Raw genomic sequence first — 14,519 nt, forward strand, 5'->3', positions numbered from 1 at the left:
AAACAATGAAGACATTTAACAAATCATAATTATCATCATCCCTGTAACTGCATGTATTAAGTTTTTACTGTGTGCCAAGCACATGGGGGCAGCTTGGCAACTGCCCCTTTACACTGAAGTAGCTCAAGGTGACACTGCCAGTAACAGCAAAGCTGAAATTTGTCTGTCTCCAAAATTTAACACCTTACCTAATGGCTCCATTTCTAAAAGCATATTGCTGCTGCCCCTGGCTGCATTATAGTGGCAAAGCATCTGTTTCATGCATAGGGGTAATATTAACATATTTATTTGACTGTCAGGTAGTGGGAATGTGTGTAAATAAATGACTTGCTTAAGCTCATGTAACTAGCTGGTAGCAGAGCTAGAACCGGAATCTAAATTTTAAACAATAGACTACTTCATAGCTTATTGAGAAGGACAGACTATACTCATTATAACAGATTTCCCGACAAATGCCTCTCTGAAACCTTGCCAAAATTGAATGTTCCTAATATCACACCACTAAGCACTGTTAAAATAAATTGCCTTCCAGGAATATCTTTAACACACTGGCACTTGAATCATGACAACCAGCACTGCTGCCAAAATGACATACTACATTAAATGACATGAAAACACACTATATGCAGAAATAAAATCAAACTATTTTGTTGCTAGAACATGTCTCTACTAGGAGCATTTCAGGATAGCATTAGATCTTTGTGAATTTATTAATTAGAATTTTCATTCAGCAAATCAAAAACTAGTACCACGGAAACTTTCTCTAATCTGATACGGTGATAGGCGAGAAGTCAGAATGAAGTAGTGGAAAAGTCATCCAGTCACACAAGTTCTAGATCTGACTCTCCAGCTTAGCTGGCAAGGAGACCAAGGCAAATCACAGCCTCACCCACACTGAATACACTGCAGGGCTCTGCTGGAAAATGGGACGATGTTTGGGAATATATTCTTTTTAAAAATTGAAGTGTAAAACGCCGGGTGCGGTGGCTCAAGTCCGTAATCCCAGCACTTTGGGAGGCCGAGATGGGCGGATCACGAGGTCAGGAGATCGAGACCATCCTGGCTAACATGGTGAAACCCCGTCTCTACTAAAAATACAAAAAAAAAAATCTAGCCCGGCGAGGTGGCGGGCGCCTGTAGTCCCAACTACCCGGGAGGCTGAGGCAGGAGAATGCCGTGAACCCGGGAGGCGGAGCTTGCAGTGAGCTGAGATCGCGCCACTGCACTCCAGCCTGGGCGACAGAGCTAGACTCCGTCTCAAAAATTAAATAAATAAATAAATAAAAATTGAAGTGTAACATACATGCAAAAAATGCATAATAGCTTAGGGCACGGCTCAATAAATTTTCATGCACTGAACACATGTAACTAGCATCCCAATCAAGAAACAGAACATACGAATGTGTACCCCTTGGTCACTACTTCAATCAAGGCAAATCTTGATGGTTGTCCCATCTTCTAACACAATAGATGACTTCTGTTTCTTTTCTTTTTTTTTTTTTTTTTTTTGAGACGGAGTCTCGCTCTGTCGCCCAGGCTGGAGTGCAGTGGCACAATCTCCGCTGGCTGCAAGCTCCACCTCCCAGGTTCACGCCATTCTCCTGCCTCAGCCTCCTGAGTAGCTGGGACTACAGGCACCTGCCACCACGCCTGGCTAATTTTTTGTATTTTTAGTAGAGACAGGGTTTCATCATGTTAGCCAGGATGGTCTCGATCTCCTGACCTCATGATCCGCCTGCCTCAGCCTCCCAAAGTGCTCGGAGGCCTTCTGGGATTACATGAGCCACCGTGCCCGGCCTTCTGTTTCTTTTTATGCACTCTACAAATGGAATTACAGAGTATTTGTCTTTGTCCATTTGCTGTTGCTTATAATTAACACATGAAACTGGGTAATTTATAAATAAAAAGAATTTATTTCTTACACTTATGGAGGCTGAGAAGTTCAAGGTTGAATGGGACACATCTGGTGAGGGCCTTCTTGAAGTGGCAACTCTCTGCAGAGTCCCAAGGCCCACAGGTGTCACATGGTGAGGGGGCTGAGCATGTCGGCTCATGTCTCCTTCCTCTTCTTATGAAGCCACCATTTCCATTCCCATGATAACTCATTAATCCATTTACCCATTGATCTGTTACTCCACAAATGGATTAATCCATTCAAGGCTCTTGCCTTTTAAAGGCTGTGCATCTCTCAATATTCCCACATTAGGGATTAAGTTTCGACACGAGTTATGGAGGGAACAGACATTCAAATCATATCAGTATGCATCGTTTTCTGTGTCTCATTTCTTTTACTAACGTAATGTTTGTGACACCCATCCATACTGTTGTATGCAGATGTAGACAGTTCACTCTTACTCTTGTATTGTATTGTAGAGTGTGTAAAACACATTGATCTATTTGGTTGCTGATGAGTATTTGAGTAATTTCCAGCTTTGGGATATTACAAAAAATGCTACTCAAACATTCCACTATACTTATTTTGCTGAAACATACATTCAGTACATTTCTGTTAAGTCCATACCTAGGAGTGGAACTCACAGGTCACAGAGTATATGAATTAATTTCCTATTGCTGCTGTAACAACTTACCCCAACTTGGTGGCCTGAAACAACACAAATTTATTATCTTACAGTTAAGGGGGTCAAAAGTCCTAAATAGATCCCATTAGGCTAAAAATCAAGGTTTCGCCAAGGGTGTGTCCAGAGGCTCTAGAAAAGAATCCATTTTCTTGCCTTTCACAGCTTCCAGATGCTTCCAGCATTCCTTGGCTCATGACCCCTTCCTCCGTCTTCAAAGCCAGCATTGGCTTATCAAGTCTTCTCAGGATATATCACCCAGACACGGATTCTTCTGCTTCCCTCTTCCACATTTAAAGTAAGTATGCGACTACATGGGTCCACCTGAAAATCCAGAATATCTCCCTTAAAGTCAACTGATCAGCAACCTTAATTTCACTGGCAACCTTATTTCCACCTTTCCATACAACATAACATATTCACAGGTTCCAAGGAGCAGGATACCGACATCTTTGAGGGTCAAGATTCTACCTCCCAGAGTATGCATATATTGTGAAAGTGTTTTAAAACTTCTACTACAAATACTTTATATGACAATAAAACAAATTCAAGCTTCTTTCTTTCTATGTAGCAGATCTGGTTTCTTGTTAGCCTTATAATTCTTCTAACTAGAAAAAATATTTTTGCAGTTACTAAACATTAAAATACATTTTAAATGTTGTAAATCTATATCTAATTATTTTCCACTTTGTGCAACACAAGACACTAGGGGCTACAGAAATATAAAATAAGTAACTTCTGGTGAAGAGGTCAACTGAGCAGATGCAGAGAAAAAAAATATATTGGGAAAATACAGCAAAGTTATTTACATCACACAACTGAGTTCTGGATTATTAAAAAACAGAAATGTCAGAAACAAACAAAAAACAACTGAGGAACTAAATCAGATACACATATTAAGTGCTTTGTTTTTCATTCCTATCGGGGGACAGAAACTGAAGCCATAAGCTAAATGCATGGGTTTGAGCTAGAAAGTGTCTCCATCATCCAAAAGGTTGTCCTATCTTTGATTAAGGACTAATAAACCTTCACTCGCTGGCTTAGGCAGTATCACAGAGGAGGACCACCCCACTAAAACACTGTTGGAACAAGAATCACTTAGAGATCAGAGATCCAAGCTTGTACTAAACACAGGTGTGGAGGTCCAATTCCTCCTACCCAGCAATGCAGAAAGCCCAAATCAATTATAGTAAAACTGCCCCATAGCAATACCTCAACAACCTGGGATGCTCTCAAAACTAATATGAAAAAAAAAAAGTCTCACTGAAGGTAATCTCTTTGACTAAAACTAGAAAGCCCACAAGGAAACTCACCAACCTAAGTGTCATAAGAAGCAACAAACAGAAGCATGAATACCCTAGAAGTCTTCATAATAGAAAAAGCCTAGAGGAAGTTAAAATCAAGTATGTATAAACTCTTGATGAAATATGTGAAAAAAACAGACTTGGTAAGATAAGAACAAAACATTGTTCAATTTTTTTTTGTTTTAAAAAGAGCAAATTTGAAAAAGAAGTAAACACAAAATCTGGAAATAAATGCATAATACAGTATGAAAGCATCTGTGGGTATGTCAAATAAGTTTACTTTTTAGAAGTGAAAACTGGTATATTGGAGGCAATCACCCAAAATAAATCACAGGAAGATCAAGCGCTAAAAATTATCAAGCAGAAGATACATGGAGGATAAATTAAGATAACATATATCCAACAGTACATTTACAAGGCGAGATTTAAAAACAAAAAGGGAGGAAATAATGTAAAAAGCAAGATTAAGCACAGTCCCTGACCTCCAGGAGCTCACAATCCAGCAGCAAAATCACTGGCCTATGTTCTCAGAGCTGAAAATAGCACTCAGGACTCCTGACTCCCAGGAAAGGACTTCTGCCACCTTGAAATTCTGCCTTCATATCATGTCATCAGCTTCTCACCCTTCAGGCTTGAACTGACATAATTTGAAAGCAGGGAAATAATGTTATCCTACAAGCCCTGAGCGAGTCAGAGCTGAATCTAATTCAGACTCCCTATTGTAGTTTTAACTATTCTCTTGGTTAAGGTAAGTCAAATCGTTTGCATGTTCTGAAGACCACTGGGCTTCAGCTCACAGCATACAAGGCGTTAAGAAGAACCTATCGGTTCAGCCAGCCCCACATCCTTTTTCTTTGTCCAGCTACCTGATTTTTAGTTTGAGGAGCTTCATTCTGAGTCACGTGGTTCCAGGGTAGGCAGGTAACTTAGAAAGGGTCAATTCAACAAAATTCACCCTCCTGGCCATAGTCATTGGTTCAGGGATGGATATATAACCTAATCAAAACCAAAGAGATTCAATTCTAGGATTCTTATCAGAAATACTATGCAGAAGAACCTCTTTATCTAGGACTGTTAGGTTCATAGAACGTAAGCCTAGATCTGCAGGGGCTGCTACGTAAAAGAAAGGTCCATTCAGACCAAAGACAATGCAGAGGAAGGTGGGACAAGTGTTGGGAGCGACTAGCCACTGGAGTCAGCCATGACTGGTCCAACTCCACCCCAGTACTGCTCAGTCTTGTGAGCTAATAACTTCCCTTTTCTGGTTCAGCCATTTCTGTTCTTTGCAACTAGAAGAATCCAGACTCATAAAAATTTTGAAAGCTAGAAAGCAGCAGTAGAGTAGCAGCGGCAACAGCATGAGAATAGATGCTCTCTAAATAGTTCTCCAATTTAAAACCCTGAGAAAGATTGGGATTGTAATCCCAATGTCACTCTAACTCATTAACTACACCCTACTTTGTGAATGCCATTTGCATTCTGTAATGTCTTAAGAGTTCTTCCAATTACCTTAAAAGACCTCAAAAATTATAAACAAGTTAAAACAAAATTCTTTTTAATCAGTTAAAATGTAAAAATAAAATATGGCATTTAAAATTTTAGGAAAATTAAGAGCTGCCACAAAATAAAAGTATCAAAACTTTCAAAGGTAGAAATCAATAATAATGATAATGAATGGGTTTTAGAAAACAAAAAAGCAAAAAGAGATAAGGTTTTGGTGCCAAAAAAACAAAAACAAAAACACCTAATTGGGCCAGGCATGGTGGCTCATGTCTGTAATCCCAGCACTTTGGGAGACTGAGGTGGGCAGATCACGAGGTCAAGAGATTGAAACCATCCTGGCCAACAGGGTGAAACCCCGTCTCTACTAACAATACAAAAATTAGCCAGGCGTGGTGGCGCATGCCTGTAGTCCCAGCTACTCAGGAGGATGAAGTAGGAGAATCGCTTGAACCCGGGAGGTGGAGGTTGCAGTGAGCCAAGATTGCGCCACTGCACTCCAGCCTGGCGACAAAGTGAGACTCCATCTAAATGAAAAAATAAAAAACACCTAATTGTTTATGAATAAGATTAGCATGGAGAAGCAGGATGCAGGTGTGGTGGGAAGAGATGTACACATATGTGTTTACATAACTGGGAGCATAGCTCCAGCCATAAGAGAACAACCACAAGTGTCTCTCTGGCAAATCAATGGAAACAAGACATCTTTTTTCTGTCATCAACTTTCAAGGTCTCTGTGTCTCTTTATGTTCCTAGTCACTCAATAATGTTACAATGATCTTCCCCATAACCCTTGAATATCAAATATTAATGCCAGTAAGTGCACTAAACTCATTCTTTCTCTCCATTCTCTCTGCAGGAAATTACATATATCTGTGCTATCTATGTTCTATCCAGAAATATAGAACACATCTGTATGAAGTAGCCAGATATTAAGTGGCCATAAAGCATTCCAAACGATGCCATATTTGATTGAGAAAGCACATTCTATACATTTTGACACATGTGAAATCAAGATAGTCTTGCAGTGCTGCTAAACAGGTAGTGGGTCTTATGCAGTCATCACTGCCTGCCTAAGCACAGGTTTGGCTGTGCCTCTTGGCAGTTTGATGGAACATCTGTAACCTTTTGATGCTTAGGTCAACAAAGGATGACTTAAGACCACTTGAAAAAGGAACAGGAGTCCCAGTTGTTGTCAGGTAAACTATCTGGTGATATCATCACACGCAGAGTGCATGTCAATAGCTTGGAAGAAAAACCCAGAGACAATATTATAACACCCTCTTAAGAAATAATTCAACATTAACACCCCCAAGGGCACAAAGGGTGATACTGTACAGGAAAACACAGGCATCAATGACTCTGAGTCAAAAGTGATTCAGTACTTAGACTCGGAAGGTGACAACTTTTTTTTTTTAATCCAGTTTATTAGACTAATAATCTTCTCTTAAATATGTACAAAATGATGATAAAATATGTTTTAAAAGTAAAGGGGAGTTCCTTCAAAAAGGAACATACATTCTTCATGATTAAAAACATCAAAATATAATTGTTTAACTGTCATTGTTTTTTCTTACTAGTGGTCCTTAAAATAATGAAGTAGCTTACAGGCAGTAGTTTAGTGGAGGAAACACAGTAATTTTTACAGGAATGTCATACATAGCAAATCTACCTTCTAGTTTATGAAAGATATAGTTTGTTTGAGGGTAAGGAGATTTCTTTGTGATTCCCAAAAAGATATGAGCTGATTTCCTTACCATATTGCCCATGTAATTTTAAATCTCTGTTGATAATTATGTATTTTTATCTTTCCTCTGTCAAATCTGTGTCTGGATTTAAATAAGATCATTAAACATATTTCTGAAATGTCCCCTTTATACATGTCCAAAATCACTGAAAGAAAAATATAACTCTAGCAACACTAAGAAAAGCATGTACCAAGACCTCTCTTGAACCATTAATGGTTTACCTTTGTCTCTCCAAAATTTGTCTTTCTAAGGTATCAAGGGTCTCAGAAAAAAATTGCTCTCTTTTTTTTTTATTTTTATTTTTTACTTTTTGAGATGGAGTCTTGCTCTTTCACACAGGCTGCAGTGCAGTGGCACAATCTCGGCTCACTGCAACCTCCATCTCCTAGGTTAAAGCAATTGTCCTACTCAGCCTCCCGAGCAGCTGGGATTACAGGCACCCGCCACCACGCCCAGCTAATTTTTGCATTTTTAGTAGAGACAGGGTTTCACCACATTGGCCAGCCTGGTCTCGAACTCCTGACCTCAGGTGATCCGCCTGCCTCAGCCTCCCAAAGTGCTGGGATTAAAGGCGTGAGCCACTGCGCCTGGCCTCAATTACTCTTTTAGAGATAAAAATAATATGCTATCACAGCACACTAATTATATGGGTATTAGATTGTCATGACTACTCTAAAATCAATTGACAAACTAAAAATAATGCATGCTTCTTTGCTCTAATGATATGCATTAAAGATCACCTATCAAATCGGGGTTATTCTTCAAACAACTGTGATATGGTTTGGCTCTGTGTTCCCACCCAAATCTCATCTCGAATTGTAATCCTCCTAATCCTCCACATGTCAAGGGAGGGACCTGGTGGGAGGTGATTGGATCATGGGGGCAGTTTCCCCCATGCTGTTCTGATAGTGAGTGAATTCTCACAAGATCTGATGGTTTTATAAGCGTCTGACAATTCCTCCTTCACACGCTCACACTCTCTTCTGCCATCTTGTGAAGAAGGTGCCTGCTTCTCCTTCCGCCAGGATTTTAAGTCTCCTGAGGCCTCCCCAGCCATGAGGAACCGTGAGTCGATTAAACCTCGTTTGTTTATAAATTACCCAGTCTCAGGTAGTATCTTTATAACAGTATGAAAACGGACTAGGCCGGGCGCGGTGGCTCAAGCCTGTAATCCCAGCACTTTGGGAGGCCGAGACGGGTGGATCACAAGGTCAGGAGATTGAGACCAGCCTGGCTAATACGGTGAAACCCCGTCTCTACTAAAAAAAAAAATACAAAAAACTAGCCGGGTGAGGTGGCGGGCGCCTGTAGTCCCAGCTACTCGGGAGGCTGAGGCAGGAGAATGGCATAGACCCGGGAGGCGGAGCTTGCAGTGAGCTGAGATGTGGCCACTGCACTCCAGCCTGGGAGACAGAGCGAGACTCTGTCTCAAAAAAAAAAAAAAAAAAAAGAAAACGGACGAACACAAGCTGTATGTAGTCACTCCTTAATTCCTTAATTCATGTATTAAATCAAATCTAGTAGCTAACGGCTCAAAAGAAAGGTCACAAGTAGTCACAGGCCAGCCCTATGATGTCAAGTGCTTCTAAAAACTGTTTAAGTTTGCAAATAAACATTCTTTGAGGGCATCTGAGTAGGATGCAATACTTTCAGGCAGACTAACCAATACTTTCTTGAATGACAAAAGAGACTACATAAAATACTAAACTAATAAAGGCATTGGAGAGCTATGAAAGAAATAAGAACTAGAAACTGTAAGATTACCCAAAACCAAAAAAAAAAAAAAACAGGAGAAACTCAGAGAGGTAAGTTGTCAATATATGACATTTTTCCTGGTTATGTTTACACAGGTAAAGGACCATGGCAGAGCTTACGTGATCTTAGGAGGCCAGAGGATCAGAATTGGAGACTTGAAGACTCTCAAACACATGAACAGTATTACTCTGATATTCAGCAAGGTAAGCAAAAAATCTAAGCCATAAACATTATAATGCAAAGTAGAGTTTTTCTACCAGTCACATAGTACTGTGAAGACTAAAGATCAACACTGAAAACTCAACAAGGAGAGGAAGTGAAAGCAACAGAATTCTCAGTAAATTTGTGGATGGGAATGCTTGAGGAATAAGGTCCAACCAGAGATAGACTGAGGCTTACAGAAACTGTAACCTAACTTCACCTCAGCTAGATTAAGGTGATACATCCCCCAGTTCATCTGCCTTGCAGAAAACAGGGTAAACCCTCCCTAGAGGAAAATAATATCAATTTGTAACATTTACAACCTCTATAACTTTTTATACTCAAAGCCTAGCATTCAATAAAAAATTACTAGGCATAGTAAGACGTAAGATAATATGACCTAAAACTAGAAGAGACCCATAGGTGATTCAGATATTAGAGCTAATACCAAAGACCTTAAAATAATTATGTTCAAGAAAATTAAAGAAAATTAAATTAAATTAATGAAAGATAGTATATTTCACCAGATATCTGGAATATGTAAAAAGAACCAAATGGAAATTCTAGAACTGGAAAATACAATATCTGAAACTCATTGATAGATGGGGGTTTAACGTCAGACTGACATTGCGGTAATCTGAATAAGAAGTCAGAACATATCCAAACTAAACAGAGAGGAAGAATAAAAAGGACAGAAAAGGAACATAAAATATATAGGTCACAATAAAAACACATAAAACGTAATTGGGATCCCAAAAAGGAAAAAAAACGAGAAAACTATAAAATTGATCTTTGAAGGGAAAAATGCCAAAAAATTTTCCAAAACTGAGAAAAATACCAACAAACAATAGACTCTCACCAACATTCCTAGTATGGAAATGCATACAAGTATCAAACAAAAGACACATAGGAATGTTCGCAGTGTACTTATAATAACAAAATGTTCATCAAGAGAAGAATGGATAAATTATGATACAGTCATTAAACAGAATGAAAAGCAATGTATAGTAATGAGAATAAACAAACCATAACTACATGTATCTACATGGATAAATACCACAAACATTATGTTGACTTGAAGGGACGCATACCATACAACTCTATTTATATAAAGTTCAATAACAGGCAAAACTAACCTAAAGCATGGGAAGTCAAGACAGCTATTACCTTTAGAAAATAGTATCTATAGGGCTGGGCACGGTGGCTCACACCTGTAATCCCAGCAAGGCCAAGGCGGGCGGATCATGAAGTCAGGAGATCAAGACCATTCTGGCTAATATGGTGAAACCCCGTCTCTACTAAAAATACAAAAACAAAAGAAAACAAAACAAAACAAAACAAAAATTAGCCGGGCATGGTGGCGGATGCCTGTAGTCCCAAATACTCGGGAAGCTGAGGCGGGAGAATGGCGTGAACCTGGGAGGCAGAACTTGCAGTGAGCCGAGGTCACGCCACTGCACTCCAGCCTGGGCAACAGAGCGAGACTCCATTTCCAAAAAAAAAAAAGAAAGAAAGAAAATAGTATCTATAGAAAATAGTAACTAAGAAAGGGTTTCTAAAGTACTCGGAATGTTCTGTTTTTAATATAGTTGCTGGACACACAGATGTATTTACTTTGTGAAAACTCACTAAACTGAACACGTATATTTGATGCACTTTTACAGATATATGTTTAAGTTCAATGACTAGTTTACTTAAATGAAAGAGCTCTATAAACCCTAAGTAAGATAACAATAAAGAAATCCAAATATAAGCATATGCTAATAAGAATACTAACATAAACACAAAGCAAAAAATCTTAAAAGTACTATGGGATGGAAAGGAAGGAGAAGGGAATACATTACTTTCAATGAGCAACAATAAGACATAGAGCTGACTTCTAACAGGAACAATGAAAGCCATAAGACAATAGAATGGCCTTGTTAAAGTGTTTTAAAACAAACCAAAAAAAACCCCAAGTCCTCGCCAAGAATTTTATAACAATGAATATATTCTCTAAAAATAAAAATTGAAATGAAGATGTTTTTGAACAAATAAAAACTTTAACAATCATACTAAAAGAAGAAGAAAATGGAGGAGAAAGAGGAGGAGGGGGAGGAGGAGAGAAGAACAAAGGAGGAGGAGGAGGAGAAGGAGAGAAAGAAGGAAAATGGATGGTGGAGAGGAGAGAAGAGAGTTCTTCAGGTAGAAGAAAAATGATCCCCAACAGAACACAGAAATGCAAAAAGAAATGAAAACAACAAAGGCAAACATGTGGGTAAACATAAATCAATACTGATATATAATAATATTGGATCCTGAGTTATATTTATGTCTAGAATTAATATCCATATCAATAATAATACAAAAGATGACAAGGAAAATTAAATTGACATTTTCTAAGGAAAAAGAAGGAAATTAAGCAACAAATTGTTTCCTATAATTATAAAGAAAGGATAGACATGTCTAATCATTATAGTAAACACAAAGGCCAGTAAAAAATAGATAAATATCAGGTCAAAAGAGTGTATCAAGTAGAAGACAAAGAGTAGGCGACAAATATGAACAAAGGTCATCAATTTTATTAAATGTGAAGGAGTTAAATACTCAAATTAAAAAAACAAAATTATCAGAGTGGATGTTAGAAACCTAAACAGTAAACTTGTTTACCTACAGGAGAAATGCTTTAAATATAAAGACATAAAAGACGTGAAAAATATGTTTTAACATAAAAAGACTTACCATGAAAAAAACTAACTTTTTAAAAGACTGATAAAACGATACTAATATAAGAAAATCTAGACTGTAAGGCAAGAAATATTACCAGATATTTTTTAAAAGAACACCTCATAATTATAAAAGCAATGATCCCTTATGAAAAAATAAGAATTCTCTATTGGTGTGTACTCATTAACAGAATTTCAAAACCTGTAAAGCAAAAATTGACTGCTAAAGGGAGAAATGAACAAACCCACAAATATATTGGAGACTTACCACTATCAGTAGCTTATAAAACAACCAAAATCCACCCCTACCACTGACCCAAACATCAAATCCTTAGGGCTAAATGATGCAGTTCACAAATTCGACCATGTATACAACACTGCACCAACAAAGATAATTTAAAAATGTATTTCAAAAGCACTTGAAACATTTACCAAAACTGACTATGTATGCCAGGTCATAAAGCAAACTTCAAAAAAGTTTAATTATAGTCATTCAAAAAATATTCTCTAAATACAATGTAATTAAGCAAGAAACCAATAAGAAACATTTAACAGAAAATCCTCAACTGCTTGGAAATTGAATGCTTCTACTATCAAATAATCAAAGAATAAATCACAACAGAAATGTGAAAATAGCTTGAACTGAATAATTCAGATATGATAAACCATAATTTGTGAGATGCAGCTAAATCTAGTGCTTAGAAAGAAGGTATAGCCTTAAATGGATTATCATCATAAGCTAGAAAAGGAACAGAAAATCAAATACAAGGAAAGTTTTTTAAAAAGAAAATAATTTTTTAAAAGAGAAAATATCAATGGAATGGAAATAAAATGCACAATAGACAAAGCCAAAAGTTTATTCTTTAAAAAGATTAATAAAAGTGACAAACTCAAGGCAAGACAAAAAGCAAAAGAAAAGAAAATACAAACTGACAATATCAGGCAGGGAAAGGAAGGATATGAGTACAGATCATACATATATTAAAGACGTAGAAAAACATCATAAACAACTTCTCACTAATCTGAAAAATTAAATTATATAATATAATTTCTTTAAAATGAAATATCAAATCAAGAAAATGTTAAAAATCTGAATTCTACTTTGTCTATAAAATAAATTGAAGCTCTTATTAAAACCTTTATATAAAGAAATCTCCAAGCCCAGAGAGTTTCACTAGTGAATTCTTCCAAATATTTTTTTAAAATAACACAAAGCTCACATTCTTCCAGAGAACAGAAAAGGATTAACCTTCTCAATCTATTTTGAGGCCAAAATAACAATAGCCTAAAAACCTAAGAACATTATGGAAAAACTACAGACCAAATTCTTATGAACATCTTTTTTAAAAATCCTTTTAAAAAGAGGGAGGGATGTAAGCAAGGTGGCAGAATAGCAAATGCCAGCCCCCATACTACCACAAAAACACCAATTTTGGCAACTATCCACAAACAAAAATAACTTTGTGAGAACCCCAGAGTCTAACTAAGTTTCTAGCAGCTTGACAAAGCAAAAAAATCTGAGAGTGGATGCATTAAAAAGGGTGAAAAGCAATTTCACATTACCCACATCACCCCTCCCCCAAGGTGGCACACCTCAGTACCAAGAGAAGCCTCCTTGGCACAGAATTTCTCCCACAGGGGAAACAAAGAGCAAAGTGAGCACCCACCTTCCCCAGCCTTGTGGGATGCTGTCTAGCAGGCCCACTTCTGTCTTGCTCACCCAGCATACTGAAGTGATCAGTACAACAGCATCATCTGGGGATAGCTGAGAGCACGGCAAAGGGGCAGGGGCTCACTGCAACCAGTGCACAGATCACAACAGCCAGCCATGGATCCTGCCAATCAGCTAGCAAACTCCACTAAGAGACTCACTGACAAATCCCTCAAAATGACTCTCCTGTGGACCCTTGCAACTAGTTGACCCATACCACTAGCACATCATACTCCCCCAATGGCCTGTGCCCCACACATCCCCAAGCACAGTCTCCTATAGGTCCCCACAATGATGCACATGAACCCCTTGCAGATAGCACATACATCTCAACAGTAGGTGCAGATCTTAACAGCCAATCCAACTCTGCTAGATTGAGATAATGTGTGTGATCTGAACACATCAGGTCACTGCACTAGGGAAAATAAATAGGAGGCCTTCATTCCAGGCCTGGCATTGTGGGATCAGAAAAAGGCACACAATCCTAAGACTTCTCCTATAAGAAGGAACAAGAGCAGTAAAGTATGGGCATCCATTGATAAGGTCTCAAGACCTCCAAAATGTAGAGAGTCTCACTAACAAAGGTCTCACCAGTGACAAGCTCACTGGTGAAGGTCTTCCTCTCTTGAAGCCAGTCAGTAAAGGCTGGAAGAGGTGACTCCTTATTCAAATGCAAAGAAACAACACAATGCTTCTAGGAAAACAAAGAATCAAAAACATGCAATACTACCAAAAGAATAAAATAAAGCTCCAGAGACTGATCTTAAAAAAAAATGGATACCTATGAATTTCCCAACAAGGAATTCAAAGTAATTATCTTTAATAAAACTCAGTGAACCACAAGAGAAAAAAATGATAGAAAACTAAATTACATAAGGGAAACAATGCATAAGCAAAGTTAGAAGTTTAACAAAAAAATACACACCTTTAAAAAGAACCAAACATAAATTCTGGAAATGAAGAATACAACACCTGAACTGAAAAATTCAACCAAGAGCTTCAACGGCAGACTCAATCAA

The 14,519-nt window shown here is 37.9% G+C and overlaps 1 protein-coding gene across 12 annotated transcripts in view; it reads right to left on the reverse strand.

Annotated features, from left to right (window-relative positions):
- Positions 1 to 14,519, reverse strand: part of LOC105478848 (L3MBTL histone methyl-lysine binding protein 4) — a 448,884-nt gene that overhangs the window by 358,656 nt on the left and 75,709 nt on the right. The gene's annotated exons all lie outside the window — the stretch shown is intronic.

This window comes from Macaca nemestrina, chromosome 19 (genome assembly GCF_043159975.1).
Source record: "Macaca nemestrina isolate mMacNem1 chromosome 19, mMacNem.hap1, whole genome shotgun sequence".
Taxonomy (NCBI): Eukaryota; Metazoa; Chordata; class Mammalia; order Primates; family Cercopithecidae; genus Macaca; species Macaca nemestrina.